Source organism: Apodemus sylvaticus, chromosome 7 (assembly GCF_947179515.1).
Source record: "Apodemus sylvaticus chromosome 7, mApoSyl1.1, whole genome shotgun sequence".
NCBI lineage: Eukaryota > Metazoa > Chordata > Mammalia > Rodentia > Muridae > Apodemus > Apodemus sylvaticus.
The window spans coordinates 68629283-68645974 of NC_067478.1; the positions used below are offsets into that span (position 1 = coordinate 68629283).

A 16692-nucleotide genomic window follows, 5' to 3' on the forward strand; every position below is an offset into this window, starting at 1 on the left:
TCAGACAGCATCTGGAGTGATTCGATTCTTCAAGCCAAAACCTACTCTTGTTTTTTCTTAAAAAAAAAAAAAAAACAAAACAAAAAAGAAAAAACCTGGTCCCTTATTGCTTGGGAATCCACTTATTTGGCTAGGCTGACCAATCAGTACTCTCCAGGATTCCATTCTTCTCCTCTTCCCTAACCACACCTAGCTTTGCTGCCCCCACTCCCACATGTGTTCTTGGAGATGGAACTTAGGACCTCCTACTTGTGAGCAATTACTTTACTGACTGAGCCTCTTCCTAGCCCCACACATGGCCTTTTAGTCATTTTGTAGCCTTTACAGAGCCAAGGCTACTCCTACCCTGCTTTTTGATTATAAAATTATTTTTCAAAATGAAGAAAATTCTCAGAAGCCATTACACTTCACACTTTAAGGAGACCCTCAAAGGAGTGGAAGGAGGAGGGCCTGGGTTAGGAAACTCAGTGTTTTGGCTAGATACGAGCTAGCACTAGCTGAAGGGAGGGAACCTCAATTGAGAAAAAAACGTTGCCTTAAAATCTGGCTATAGGGCATTTTCTTAATTAGTGATTAATTGGAAAAGGCCCTGTCCATTGTGGGTAGTGCCATTTCTGTGGTGGTGGTCCTTGGTTCTATAAGAAAGCAGGCTGAGCAAGCCATGAGGAGCAAGCCAGTAAGCAGCACTCCTCTATGGCCTCTGCATCAGCTCCTGCCTCCAGGTTCCTGCCCTGTGTGAGTTCCTGTCCTCACTGCTTTTGATGGTGAACTGTTACATGGAACTGAATGAAATAAACCATTTCCTCCCCAAGTTGCTTTGGATCAGTGTTTTAACACAGTCTTAGCAACCCTAAGACATCTGGGTTTTAAGATGACACCATTGTGCTGGGAGGACTATAAACCACTAGCCATTGACCTTGTAGATTTAAAGAGAGGACATGAAATATTTGCTTAGGAATGTGGTTTCCTAAACAGACCTAGATAATCATAATAGTCAGTGACATACCAATAAGGTGGGAATGGATGGGTTATTGGCTAATGGCTGCTGAGAGTGGGAGAATGAGTCTTTCTCAGGAGTGATCCCCATGATAGATTGTCCAATCCCAGATCAGCCCCAAGCATATGAACTATACTAAATATACCCAACAGGACACACACTCACATACATACATACATGCATACATATATACATACAAATAAATATGAACAATAATAAGGAATTGGGTGATGAATGTCACAGAGAGTTAGGAGACATAGGGCATAGGTAGAATTAGAATGGAGATGTGATGAAAATACAGTTCTCATATATGAAATCCTCAAAAAATTTAAATATAAAGGAAAGGGAGGTGTATTAAGAGCTGATTTTTGTTGCTAGTCTATGAGGCGGTTTCATGTTTAGAGTCTTAGGTGCACATCAACTGTGGTTGTAGGGCCCTGCAACAGTAAACATATTTCTAGAGAGTTTTCTGGGACTGTGGAACCTTAGGGGGTCAATGTGTCCTGCCTTTCCTCAGTACACCCCATTGCATAGTTCCCTTATCTGAGATACATATGGCCGATGTAATCTCTCTCTCTCTCTCTCTCTCTCTCTCTCTCTCTCTCTCTCTCTCTCTCTCTCTCTCTCTCTGTGTGTGTGTGTGTGTGTGTGTTATGTGTGAGCCCATGTGTGCACAGAGGCCTGAGGATGGCATCAGGTGTCTTGCTCTACAACTCTCAGCCTTGTTTCTTTGAAGCAGAGTCTCCCACTGAACCTGAGGCTAGGTTGGCACCCAGCAAGCCCCAGCAATCCTCTTGTCTCTGCTCCTCAAAAGTGCTGGGGTCACAGACATACAGAGCCATGCCCAGCATCTCATGTGAGTGTTTGAACTCAGATCCTTACCAAATGCTCTTACCCACTGAAACATCTCCCCAGCCTACCAGTGTGTTCTAGAACACAGAGTGAACTTTCCATGTTTTAGAGAGATAATTCAGGATGTATTTCATATATGGTTAACATTCCCTGCATGGTGTAGCATAGCCTCCGTGGCCAAACACAGAATTACTAATGCAAGAAGCAATGAATGCTTCTACCAAATAGGATAATAATAAAACTATAAAAATAAATAGCCGAGACTAGTGAAGATCAGGTTTCCTGCCCAGTGACCATTGTCACCAAAACCTAAAAAGACAAAAACCTGTTTTTCCAAACTCTGGATTTCAAAACCCCAGCGAGGTCATCCATAGGGTTTCTTGCACGCTCACTGCGCACCAGGTGCTGTTCTTGCTGCTTTCTGCTGACAGTGCTGAGGCCATTATGTCTTGAGACACTGAGTGCTTTTCCCAATGCTACAGAAGCCGTGGGCGGAGTCAGGATTCACATTGAGGCAGTGAGTGGTGGCTCTAAGGAGTTGAGAAAGTAGCTGATACTCTCTAGAGAACTAACAGGAGCAGGGTATTAGGTAAGCATCACTGCCCAACACAGAGAGTCACGGAGCCCCTCTGCCCTGGGACTCACTACCCAGCAACCTCCAGTTCACCTATCCCCTTCTGCCCCTTCTACCACTCCCTCCTCCCTGCACCACATCTGGCATGGAGAGGACACCACTTCCTGATACTTTCTAGAGAACTGACAGGAGCAGGGTATTAGAGAACCTACAGGAGCAGGGCATTTGAGAATTGACAGGAACAGGGCACTCAACCCTTGCCAAGTCTGCCACAGGGGAGACCCCATCGCCTGATACTTTCTGGAGAATCAGCTGTTTGCAGGGAATTGGACAGAAAGAGAATCCCAGGCGTACAGAAACACAGGCCTGCAGGATAGAGAAGATAGTGTCAGCAAGACCAGCTAACACCAGAGATAACAAGATGGCCAAAAGCAAATGCAACATCATTACCAAAAGAAACCAAGGTGACATGGCACCATCAGAACCCAGCTCTCCCACAACAGCAAATCCTGCATATTCCATCACATCAGAAAAGTAAGAATCAGACTTAAAATCACACCTCATATCGCTGATGGAGGACTTCAAGAAGGACATAAATAACTCCCTTAAAGAAATACAAGAGAACATGGGTCAACAGGTAGAAGCACAAAAATCCCTTAAAGAAAGACAAGAGAATATGGATCAAAAGGTAGAAACCCTTAAAGAGGAAATACAAAAATCTCTTAAAGAAATGTGGGAGAATATGGGTCAACAGGTTGAAGCCCTTAAAGAGGCAATACAAAAATCCCATAGGGACTTATGGGAGAGCATGGGTCAACATGCAGAAACCCTTAAAGAGGAATCACAAAAATCCCTAAAAGAAACACAGAAGAACATGGATCAACAGGTAGAAGCCCTTAAAGAGGAAACAGAAAAATCCCTTAAAGAATTTCAGGAAAAAACAAACAAACAAGTGAAGGAACTGAACAAAACTATCCAGGATCTAAACCTGGAAATAGAATCAACAAAGAAATCACAAAGTGAGACATCTCTGAAAATAGAAAACCTTGGAAAAATTCAGGAGTCATAGATGCAAGCATCAACAACAGAATACAAGAGATAGAAGAAAGAATCTTGGATGCTGAAGATTCCATAGAAATCATTGACTCAATAGTCAAAGAAAATGCAAAATCCAAAAAGCTTATAACCCAAAACATCCAGGAACTACAGGACACAATGAGAAGACCAAACATAAGGATTATAGGAATAGAAGAAAGTGAGGATTTACATCTTAAAGGCCCAATAAATATCGTCAACAAAATTATAGAAGAAAACTTCCCTAACTTAAAGAAAGAGATGTCCATGAACATACAGGGAACCTACAGAACTCCAAACAGATTGGACCAGAGCAGAAATTCCTCCCATCACACAATAATCAAAACACCAAATGCACTAAACAAAGAAAGAATATTAAAAGCAGTGAGAGAAAAAGTCAAGTAACATATAAATGCAGACCTATCATAATTATACCAGACTTCTCACCGGAGACTATGAAGGCCAGAAGAGCCTGGGCAGATATCATACAGACCCTAAGAGAACATAAATGTCAGCCCAGACTACTATACCCAGCAAAACATTCAATTACCATGGATGATGAAAACAATACATTCCATGACAAAAGCAAATTTACACAGTATCTTTCCATAACTCCAGCTCTGCAAAGGATAATGGGTGGAAAATACCAACACAAGACAGTGAACCACACTGTAGAAAAATCAATAAGGTAATCTTTCATCAAACCCAATAGAAGATAGCTACACAACCAGAATGTCACCTTTAACTAAGAAAATAACAGTAACAATTACTTTTCCTTAATATCTCTTAATATCAATGGTCTCAATTCCCCTTTAAAAAGACATAGACTAATGAACTGGATACGTAAAGAGGACCCAACGTTTTGCTGCATACAAGAAACCCACCTCAGTGACAAAGACAGGCACTATTTAAGAGTCAAAGGATGGAAAACAATTTTCCAAACAGATGGTCCCAAGAAACAAGCTGGAGTGGCCATTCTTATATCGGATAAAATTGACTTTCAACCAAAAGTTGTCAAAAGAGATAAAGAGGGACACTTCATACTGGTCAAAGGAAAAGTCTACCAAGATGAGCTCTCAATTCTGAACATCTATGCTCCAAATTCAAGGGCACCCACATTCATAAAAGAAACTTTACTAAAGCTCAAAGCACACATTGCACCCCACACAATAATAGTGGGAGACTTCAACATTTCACTGTCAAAAATGGACAAGTCATGGAACCAGAAACTAAATAGAGATACAGTGAAACTAACTGAAGTTATGGACCAACTGCATCTAACAGATATTTATAGAACATTCCACCCTAAAGCAAAATAATATACCTTCTTCTCAGCACCTCATGGTACCTTCTTCAAAATTTACCATATAATTGGTCACAAAATAGGCCTCAACAGATATAGAAATATTGAAATTATTCCATGTATCTTATCAGATTACCACAGCCTAAGGCTGGTCTTAAGCTCAAACAAAATCAAAGGAAAACACATATACACATGGACTTTGAACAATGCTCTTCTCAATGATAGCTTGGTCAAGGAAGAAATAAAGAAAGAAATTAAAGACTTTTTAGAATTCAATGAAAATGAAGACACATCATACCAAAATTTATGGGACACAATGAAAGCAGTGCTAAGAGGAAAACTCATAGATCTGTGTGCCTCCAAAAAGAGAATGGAGAGAGCTTATACTAACAGCTTGACAGTGCACTTGAAGGCTCTAAAACAAAAGGAAGCAAATACCCCCAAGAGGAGTAGACAGCAGGAAATAATCAAACTTAGAGCCAAAATCAACCAAGCAGAAACAAATAGAGCTATACAAATAATCAACAAAACAAGGAGCTGGTTTTTTGAAAAAAATCAACAAGATAGATAAACCCTTAGCCAGACTAACCAGGGGGCACAGAGACAGTATCCAAATTAATAAAATCAGAAATAAAAAGGGAGACATAACAACAGAAACTGTGGAAATTCAAAAAATCATCAGATCCTACTACAAGAGTTTATACTCAGCAAAGTTTGAAAACCTGGATGAAATGGATAACTTTCTAGATACATACCAGGTGCCAAGGTTAAAACAGGATTAGATAAACCATCTAGTCCCATAAGCCCTGAGGAAATAGAAGCAGTTGTTAATAGTCTCCCTTCAAAAAAAAGCCCAGGACCAGATGGGTTTAGCGGGGAATTCTATCAGATCTTCAAAGAAGAATTAATATTGATATGCTTCAATTTGTTCCACAAAATATAAACTCAAGGAACACTACCCAACTCATTCTATGAAGCCAGAATCATGCTTATACCTAAACCAAACAAAAACCAAACAAGGAAGGAGAACTTCAGACCAATCTCCCTCATGAACATTGATGCAAAAATACTGAACAAAATCCTGGCCAACTCTTTCCAAGAATACATCAGAACTATAATTCACCATGATCAGGTAGGCTTCATCCCAGGGATGCAGGGATGGTTCAATATACAGAAATCTGTCAGTGTAATTCACTACATAAACAAACTAAAGGAAAAAAAACTACATGGTCATTTCATTAGATGCTGAAAAGGCATTTGACAAAATTCAGCATCCCTTCATGATAAAAGTCTTGGAGAGATCGGGAATTCAAGGCCCATACCTAAACATAGTGAAAGCAATATACTGCAAACAGGTAGCCAACATCAAACTAAATGGAGAGAAACTTGAGGCAATCCCACTAAAATCGGGGACCAAACAAGGCTACCCACTCTTTCCCTATTTATTCAATATAGTACTTGAAATCCTAGCCAGAGCAATCAGGCAGCAAAAAGAGGTCAAAATTATAGAAATTGGAAAGGAAGAAGTCAAATTATCACTATTTGCAGATGATATGATAGTATACTTAAGCGACCCCAAGACTTCCACCAGAGAACTCCTAAAGCTGATAAATAACTTCAGCAAAGTGGTTGGATATAAAATTAACTCAAGCAAATCAGTAGCCTTCCTCTACTCAAAGGATAAACAAGATGAGAAAGAAATTAGGGAAATGACACCCTTTACAATCATCCCAAATAATATTTCATACCTAGGTGTGTCCCTGACGAAGCAAGTGAAAGGTCTATATGACAAGAACTTTAAGCCTCTGAAAAAAGAAATCGAAGAAAGTCTCAGAAGATGGAAAGATCTCCCATGTTCATGGATTGGCAGGATCAATATAGTAAAAATGGCCATCTTGCCAAAAGCAATCTACAGATTCAATTCAATCCCCATCAAAATTCCAAATCAATTCTTCATAGATCTAGAAAGAGCAATTCTCAAATTCATCTGGAATAACAAAAAACCCAGAATAGTAAAAACTATTCTCCACAACAAAAGATATTCTGGGAGAATCACCATCCCTGACCTCAAGCTCTACTACAGAGTGATAGTGATAAAAACTGGTATTGGTATGCAGACACACAGGAAGATCAATGGAATAGGATTGAAGACCCAGAAAAGAACCCACACACATACGGTCACTTGATATTTGACAAAGGAACTAAAAACATCCAGTGGAAAAAATACAGCATTTTTAACAAATGGTAACACCCCAAGTCATAGCTCTACAAAAGATCCATCTGACCTCATGGTCAGTTCTTTGAATACTGGGTGACACAAAGGAGTTAGCCAGACCCCAAGGTTTCCATTCAGCCATGATGGCTTGTCCTGATTGCCAACTTGACAAAATCTAGAATCTCTAAGAGACAAACTTCCAGATTAGGGTAACTGAGATGGGAAGATCCTACCTAAATGTGGGCAGCTCTGTCCCGTGGGCTGGGAGCCTGGACTTCATCAAACGGAGAACATGAGCTAAGCATCCATCTCCATCTCTCTCTGCTTCCTGACTGCAGATGCGCCATAGTCCATGGACGGCCTCAAGTCCCACGCCTTCCTCACCAGGACTGACTGTATCCTCTGGAACTGTGAGCCAAAATAAAGCCCTCCTTCCTTAAGTTGCTTTTGTCAGGAATTTTTGTCACAGTAATGAAATAAGAAATGACTACATCACTAGCCTTTCGAGTTTTCTACTGCAGTCTACCCTCTGTATCCTAGCCACTAGACCATACGTATGGAGGTAGTCATCTAAATCTATGAGGCCTGTATCCACAGACTCAAGCAACTGTTCATGTTAAATATTCCAACAGGCTGGTGAGATGCCAACTGGGTAAAGGTAATTACTGCCAAGCCCAGTGCTCTGAATTCAATCCCCAGGACCCACTTAATGGAAGGAGATTACCAACTCTTGCAAGTTGTCCTCTGAACTCCACACATGTGTTGCAGCACACATAACTGTATACATGAAGAAATAAATTCAATAATAAATAAAATAATCAGACAAAAAAAATGGTGATGGATCAACTTGAGGTCTGCATGCAGAAAAATGCAAATCGACTCATTCTTATCTCCTTGTACAAAGCTCAAGTCCAAGTGGATCAAAGATCTACACATAAAATCAGATACACTGAAGCTTATAGAGGAGCAAGTGGGGACAAACCTTGAACACATGGGCACAGGGAAAAAGTTTCTGAACAGAACACCAATGGCTTATCGCCAAATGGGACCTCATAAAACTGGAAAGCTTCTGTAAGGCAAAGGACAGAGTCAATAGGACAAAATCACAACCAACAAATTGGGAAAAGATCTTTACTAACCCTATATCTGATAATATATCCAGGGCTAATATCCAACGTATACAAAGAACTCAAGAAATTAGTCTCCAGAGAATCAAATAACCCTATTAAAAAATGGGGTACAGAGCTAAACAGGGAATTCTCAACTGAGAAAACTCAAATGGCTCTAAAGCACCTAAAGAAATGTTCAGCATCCTTAGTTATCAGGGAAATGCAAATCAAAACAACACTGAGATTCCACCTTACACCAGTCAGAATGGCTAAGATGAAAAACTCAGGGGACAGCAGATACTGGTGAGGATGTGGGAGAAAAGGAACACTTCTCCATTGTTGGTGGGATTGCAAGCTGGTAAAACCATTCTGGAAAGCAGTTTGGCGATTCCTTAGAAAATTAGACATAGTACTACCTGTGGACCAAGCTATACAGTGGTATATACCTGGGCATATACCCAGAAGATGCTCCTACATGTAATAAGGACACATGATCCACTATGTTCATAGCTGCCATATTTATAATAGCCAGAAGCTAGAAAGAACCCAGATGTCCCTCAACAGAGGAATGGATACAAAAACTGTGGTATATATACACAATGGAGTACTATTAAAAACAATGAATTCTGAAATTCTTAGGCAAATGGATGGAACTATAAAGTGTCATCCTGAGTGAGGTAACCCAGTCACAAAAGAACGCACATGGTATGCACTCACTAATAAGCAGATGCTAGTCCAAAAGCTCAAAATAAACAATTTACAATTCACCCAGCACAGGAAGCTCAAGAAGAAGGAGGTCTTAAGTGAGGGTGCTATGGTTCCTCTGAGAAAGGGAACATAATACTCACAGGGGCAATAAGGGAGGCAATGTGTGGAGCCGAGTCTAAAGTAAAGGCCACCAACAGCGACTGTTCATCTTATAAACAGTCACCAAACCCTGACACTACGACAAGAAGTGTGTACCAAAAGGAGCATGCCATGGCTGTCTCCAGAGGGGCCCTGCCAGAGCCTTACAAATACAGAGGCAGAAACTAGCAACCAACTATTGGACTGGGCTTGGGGTCCCCAATGGAGGAGCTGGAGGGTGGTCCAGAGGAGCTGAAGGGGTTTACAGCCCCATGGGAAGAACAATGACTTCAGACACCCAGACACCCCAAGACTCCCAGGGACTGAACCATCAACCAAGGGTTACACATGGCTCCAGGCAAAAATGTGGCAGAGGAAGGCTTTGTTGGGCATCAGTGGGAGGAGTGGTCTTTGGTCAGGTAAAGGCTCAATAGAGGCTCCAATGAAAGGAAACGGACGGGGGGGGGGGGCAGGGATTGGGGGAAGGTGGGAGTGTGTCAGGTAGAGGGGCATATACATGGAGGCAGGGGGTGGGAGGAGGGGTGGGAAATATTTGGGGAGGGGGCTTTTGAGAGGGGAAAATTGGGAAAGGTTTTACCATTGGCAATGTAAATGAAGAAGATACTCAATTAAAAAGAGAGACAGAGAGAGAGAGAGAGAGAGAGAGAGAGAGAGAGAGAGAGAGAGAGAGAGAGCGCAGATACACTCAGTGTCTAGGAACTGAGGCATGAGTGATAACCCAGAGATGCAGAGCTGGCCTGTAAGGCAGACTTTGAAGGTGTGTGTCAGAGTCCCAGTACAGCACCCAGGTCTTTGTAGAGTACCAGCTTTGGGGCTAGAAGGCTGGGACCAGTGACTGGGTGCCGAAAGGACTCTCTGTGTGAAATCTGCCTGGAGGTGCAGGATCTCTTATGGGCCCCAGGCCTATGCACTCATTTGAGCATTTTGAGAGCAGGATACCTTTTTCCTCCTAACTTATTGACAGAGGCCAGTTACAGCCTATTGTGAGGTTTCTACATGTTTCTATCATGCTCTTGTAATTTGACGTTTTCAGATGAAACAATCCAAATATTAGCTGGAAGGCCTGTGCTGCCGATGGATGCTGAGCTCTTCCTGGCTGATGCAATCCACATTTGCTTATATTTATCAGTCATTAGGCGCTTGCATAGTATATCTAACCCCAAGGGAAAATGTCAGTATGTTCGTCGGAGAGCTGGCTGCTCTGTTCTCTATTGTGGGTTTGAGACTTGAGGTGGAGGCTGGTGGTGTTAAGCTGCTTATAAAAACTGTTAGGTTGCTGCCCCAAGCAACTGAGAACTTAATTGGAGCCATATAATAAATAGAACTATTCAACCAAATATTTATGAAGTATCCGGTGGATCAGAAGGCTCTGGGTCAGACATAACGTGAATATAGCCTGGTCTGTGGGACTGTAAGGCTGTTACTGGTAGGCTGCAGCCATTCTTTGCAAACCTACTGGACTGTGTGTGTGTGTGTGTGTGTGTGTGGTGTGCCCACATTCATGTACATGTGTGGAGACCAGAGGTCAGTTGCTTTCTTCCTTGCTTTACTGAGAACATTTCTCTCTCTGCCCCTAGGACTTACTGGTTTGGCTAGATGCTGGCTACTGAGCCCCGGAGATCTCTTATTTCTGCCCATCCCGCCCCCTCACCCACCCTGGAGTTACAGATGCATGCTCCCTGCTGGCTCTTTTAACTCTGGGTTTTTTTAGGGAGAGTCAAATGCAGGTCCCCAAGCTTATGCTGCAACCACTTTATTCATTGAGCCATCTCCCCAGCCCAAGTCACTGTTTGTTTAGCATGAGAATCCTTTCTGCAAAATCAGTGTGAAATGGCAGCTCAGTTTGTAGCCTGGATAGAAGCTCAACAGCTCTGGAGGAGCTGCGAGGCCAGTGCTGTAGAAAACTGCATTCTAGATCCAAACAGTGCAGTGATTTTCACCCTTGCCTGGAGACTAGACTCCCGTCTCTCCTCAGCCCTCTGGAAATCCTGACATCATCTCCATATTCCAAACCTACCTTAGAATCTCTGAGACTCATCCTCAGATAGGGAGAACATTCTGGTCTAGACCAGTTTGGGAACCACTGGTCTTTGGAACATTGTATTTGTTTGGAAAAGAATATGGAAATTAAACTCATCTTGTAGAACTTTCTAGGTTTGGTGAGAACATGTCGCAATCTTAAGCAGTATGTATGTGTAGATATGTATGAGATAGATAAATAGATAGATGATAGATAGATAGATAGATAGATAGATAGATAGATAGATAGGTAGATAGATAGATAGATAGGGGGATAGCTTGTTTAAAAAGAGTTACAAGTCCCCACCCCCTTCCTTATCTATTGGGGATTCTGGTTTGTGGGTCAGTGGTATATGGATAGACCCCAGAAACTGAAAGCCACTGCTTCCAAGGGCTAGGATCATGCATGCAAATCTCATTCAGTGTAAAGCAGTATGATGATGATACAGTAGCACTCACAGTACTGGGTACCATGTTAGAGTCTGGCTCATGTACATTGCAGATTACACACCTCCAGGACTCTACAAGGCAGGTGCTGTTCCTCACATTTTACACACAGGAACATAGACACTCTGAAGGGAGTTTACTCAAAAGTACTCACATCAGAAGTAGCAGCTGTGTCTGGCACACACAGGTCTGACACAGTCTGGTGTGTGACTGATTTTCACTGCTGAGCATTTTTAAAGGGAGGCTGCTGTTACCCAGCAGGTGTTGTCAGGAGAGCTGCTTAGAGTGCAGGCAGTCTGCACCGTGTCTTGAAAAGTGGATGGAATTCCATAGTCAAGACTTCCTCTAAGTCCCTCTCCGGAGCGTTCAACTCCCTTCTTCAGGAAATCCCTTTTGGCATCTAGTCCTAGGTACCAGAGGGATTAAGAAAACCAAAAGGCACAGTCCATTTTCTGGGTCCTTACACTGTAGTGTGGAAGGTGGGTAAGCCCTCTAGATCTGGCCATGCTGGATAATGGCGGAGGCTGGGGCTGAGGGCAGGAACCGTCAGGAAGATTGCCTGCAGCAGCCAGGAGTTGGAGATACTCCTACAGTAGAAGGCAGTTGGCAGATCTGTCTGGGATCATCTTTGCTCTTCTTGTTTCCATAGCAGGACTTTCCAAAAAAATTCATAAAAACACAGGTGTCCACTCAAAGTTCCACTCTAAAGCCTCAAAGAGGCCACCCCTAATAGAGCTCTTCTACAGATGTTGGAGTTTGAAAAGTTTAAAGCCTCTGACCTTCAGTTGTCTCCATATCTCTTATGAAGGGGGCGATTGTGATGGTTAATATTGATTATCGACTTGATAGTGTCTGGAATCACACAGGGCTGGAGATGTAGCTTAGTGATGAAGTACTTGACTTCATCACACAAGCGTGTGTGTGTGTGTGTGTGTGTGTGTGTGTGTGTGGTGTAAGTTCCTTCCATTTTTTAATACACGGCATAGACTGCCTGCTCTCTAACCAGCAGTTTTGAGCACGCCTCCTGAGTACAAACATTCTCCCTTTCAAAAGACCCAGAGATGCAATAAGCCTCACAGTGAGCTCTGTCAGACCTGTGAACAGACCTTGTGAACTTGAGTCTGTGTCTGTAAGGGGTTATCTGGATTATGTTGAGTGAAATGGGAAAGCCCACCCTAATGTCATTCTCTGGGCTGAATAAAGAAACAAGGAGCTGGGTGCCAGCATTCTCCCTGTCCCTGCTTCCTGACTGTGCATGCCCTATGACCAGCCATCTCACACTCCAGCTGCCACAGTGGTCTGCCTGCAGACTGCAGACGTCACCCCCTTGCCTCCACAGTGGTGAGCATACCAGCTTACATACACATGCCTATGTCCTGCACACACACGCACATGCATGCATGTTCATGCACACACACATTTGTGTGTGATGTTAGTTAATACTTCATCACAAAGCTACATCTCTAGCCCTGTTGTATATATTTAAATGTAATTTTTTAATTGGAGGGGAAAGGGGATGGTGTTGCATAATAACAAGGTTCCTTCCAGGACCCTCCCCTCACCAGTCCATAGGTACTTATTTTCCAAAATTGTGGGGGAAGTCTGTTGTTGTGAAAGTGTATCCAGTTCGGTGGGGCGGGTCGCTGCTCTCCGGCTTGCTCTGGCAGGGTTCCGTCTCCTTCTTTCCCACCTCTGCCACCCACCCCTCCCCCTTGGCCACTGCCTTAGGAAGTGAGGAAGAACCTGGCCAAGTCCTTTATGGAATCCGCTGGCTGAGGCCGGAAGGTCAAACTGCCCCTGTCCAGTGCCTCCCCAGACGTCACTGCCCTGACTCAGCAGCCCAGGAATCTCCGCAGAAGGCATTTTTGAGCAAGCTATGGGAAGAAGGAGCATAGGGTGGGGAGCCCCGGCCCGAGGGTCTTGACTGAACCCAGTCTTGTGCTACCCAGATTCCTTCTTGGACTAGATCTCATTTCCCGTGAGTCTTCAGGTTTCCACCTGACCCACTGACCATCTCCCCATCACCTCATCTTAGTCATCTTTAAGTATATATAGCTCAGTGACATTAAATGTCTTCTTGTTGGTGTACGGCCAATCATTATCTCTGTAACTTGTTTCATCTTCCCAGGCAGACCCAACCCATTTCAAGGTAATTCCTGCTTTCTCCTTACACCAGCTGGGGCCCATGCAGGGTTACCTTTTGCCTCACCACTTGTGACTGTCTTACATAAATGGAGTCAAGACAGTATTTGTCATCTGTGATTGAATTCTTTCATTCAGCCTAACGTCTGTAAGGTTTATTCGTGCTGTCAGCATGGGTAGAGTAATACCCTGTTGCATGTATGTGCCATGTTTTGTTGATTCATTCATCCATCAATGGGCGTCTGGGTTGCTTCCAGGTTTTAATTGTTGTGAATGATGCTGCCATGAACCCGGGTCGCACAAAGGTCTCTGCAGGGCTTCGCTTTTGGTTCTCTGGGTGGATGCCCAGAAGCAAATTGGAACTAGACTGTATTTCTATTTTTCATTTTGAATTATATTTATGTATTATTACTGTGTGTCTGGATGCACAGTATCTGCCATGGTGCTTATGTGGAGGTCAAAGAACAACTCTTGGAAGTCAGTGTGCTTCCTTCCACCATGTGAGTCTTCAGGCTTGATAGCAACATCTTTAACACAATGAGCCCTCTCGGCAACCCTCCAGCTTCAGTTTTCTGAAGAACCGCCACACTGCCCTCCCCAGTGGCTGTACCAGGTTATTTCACCATAGCAGTGTGTGAGAATTTCTCTGTGTCCTGTTAGTCTGTGCATTCCTGTGGAAGGTATTCTAACAGTTGTAAAGAGGGAGGGTATGTTTCACTGTGATTGGATTTCCCCTTTTTTATTGCCCTTGCTGGCCATTTACTATCTTCTTTAGAAAATGTCTCCTCATGTCTTTGAACCTTTCATTTTATAACATCAAACCACCATGATTGATTCCCATTCTTAAAATCATTAGTGCAGGTGACATCCAGAGCCAATCCCCCATCCTCAGAGTCAAGAACACAGCCTGACAGATACATTTTAAAAAAACTTTTTATTAGTTCTTTGTGAATTTCATATTACCTAATCCGACTCATCAGCTCCTCCCCTTGTACCTGCCCTCTACCCTTGCAACCTCCCCAAAAATGGAGAAAAAAATATCCTATTGTGGAAGCTGTTGTGTGTCACAGTGTGTTCCACCGTGTACCCTTTTATCCGCACTTTTTGGCTTGTTAATATTCATTGCAGTGACTTATTAGTCTGGTTACGAGGCCTCTGACTTTTGCTTGTCTGTCAATACTGGGACCTCACTGGGACTTCTCTCAGACATTTTGCTGTTGTCCTGTTTCATGGAGATCCTGTAGTACTGGATCTGTAGGACCAGCCTCTTCATATTCTCCAGCAGTTTGCATAGATGTTGGTGTGGCCAATTCAAAGCATGGGGTCTGGGCTTGAGAGGTGTCTGAGCTAGTCATCTGGTCAGTTCTCCACCTCTCACGCTCCATGGAATACTACTCAGCTATTAAAAACAATAAATTCATGAAATTCTTAGGCAAGTGGGTGGAACTGGAGAATGAGTTAGGCGACCCAGTCACAAAAGAACACTCATGGTATACACTCACTGATAAGTGGATATTAGCCCAGAAGCTAGGAATACCCAAGAGACAATTCACATATAAAGTGATGCCCAAGAAGAAGGAAGGAGAGGTCCCTGGTCCTGGAAAGGCTCAGTGCAGCAATGTAGGGGAATACCAGGACAGGGAAACAGGAAGGGGGTGATTGGGGAATAGGGGGAGGGAAGAGGGCTTATGGGACTTTTGGGGAGGGTGATCCAGGAAAGGGGAAATCATTTGAATATAAATAAAGAATATATCAAATCAAAAAAATTATTTCCGTTTCCACAAAGATAGTGTACTGAGCATCAGCCACTTCCCTTAGGATTTGAGGTACTTTTCAAGCACTCTGGTTGCCCATGGGCCTGTTCTCACCTTGCTTTCCAGTGAGCTGCATCCCTTATGCCTGCCTCCACTGGCCAGTGGGCACCATTACACCTGTTAGCCAGCTGCAATCCGAGGAATGGGGCGCTCAGTAGTTTCTCTTCTTTCCAGCAGGCACTGCCAGGTCTCAGCTTTACCTCCTGGAGATGTGAAGAGAGGTGCTCAGACATGTACTACCATCTGTAAAAATCATAGTCTATCTCTCTCTTTCCCTCTCCTCTGTGTGTGTGTGTGTGTGTGTGTGTGTGTGTGTGTGATCCTTTGGATGGTGGGGGCATAAAGCGGATGAGGAGGATGGGTTTCCCAGAACTCCCCTGAGAAACGGAGCTCATTTCCTTTTGCAAATGCCTGCCCAGGTCAGGACGTCCTGCTCCAGGCTCTGCAGACAGACCTGAATTGCAGGGATGATTTGTGGACAGATATCAATTACTGGTACTTTATTTTTAATTTATTATTTCATAGTTTCTTGTGTGTGTGTGTGTGTGTGTGTGTGTGTCCCACTGCATGTAATTAGGATTACAGGAATGATCATGAGTAGGGGTTATTTACTTGAGCAAGGGCAACTTACCTGTGGCTACACCACTAAGGAATGTGATCCCTGCCCCCACCCCCATGTCCCCAGTGACTATTAACTATCTCCCTCTTTGGAGGAGGTGGGACCTTATGAGTCCTTTCCCATTCACAATGACATGTTGACAGGCCCAGTCTTGTGCATGTAGCCACTACTGCTGTGAGTTCATGGGTGTATTAGTCATGCCATGCAGTTATAGGCAGTTTAAAATGAGTGAAGTTCTGTGTGGAAATGGAGGCAGAGGCTGCAGCTGGCTTGAATGGGCAGCGTTGGAGTCTCTGCCTAACTCGGGCATTCGATAGCCTGTGTCCTGCCCACGTTGCCCAGATTTTCCCCGGAGAGGGTAAAAATCCAGCTTGTCATTTGGTGCTGTGCTTGAGTTGAAAATCTTATACCAATGATTTGTAGAGTTGTGGGTACCTAAAACCCTGGGAGGTTTAGGGTTCAGGCAGGATTGAAAATGACACTGAGACAGATTCCTGGGAAACAATGAGTTTGTTAAGACAGTTATTAATGTCAGGGACAGACAGAAGCCACAGCATGGCGGGCATCTCTGCAGAGAGATCTCAGGGGTATGTTTTACAGAAGGGAGTGGTTCCTAGTAAGATCCAACAGCCAGGCTCTCTGATTCCCAGAGAGGAAGCA

General features: G+C 43.4%; 1 protein-coding gene across 1 annotated transcript in view; it reads left to right on the forward strand.

Moving 5' to 3' along the window:
• Window positions 1-16692, forward strand: part of Thsd4 (thrombospondin type 1 domain containing 4) — a 593810-nt gene that overhangs the window by 94041 nt on the left and 483077 nt on the right. The gene's annotated exons all lie outside the window — the stretch shown is intronic.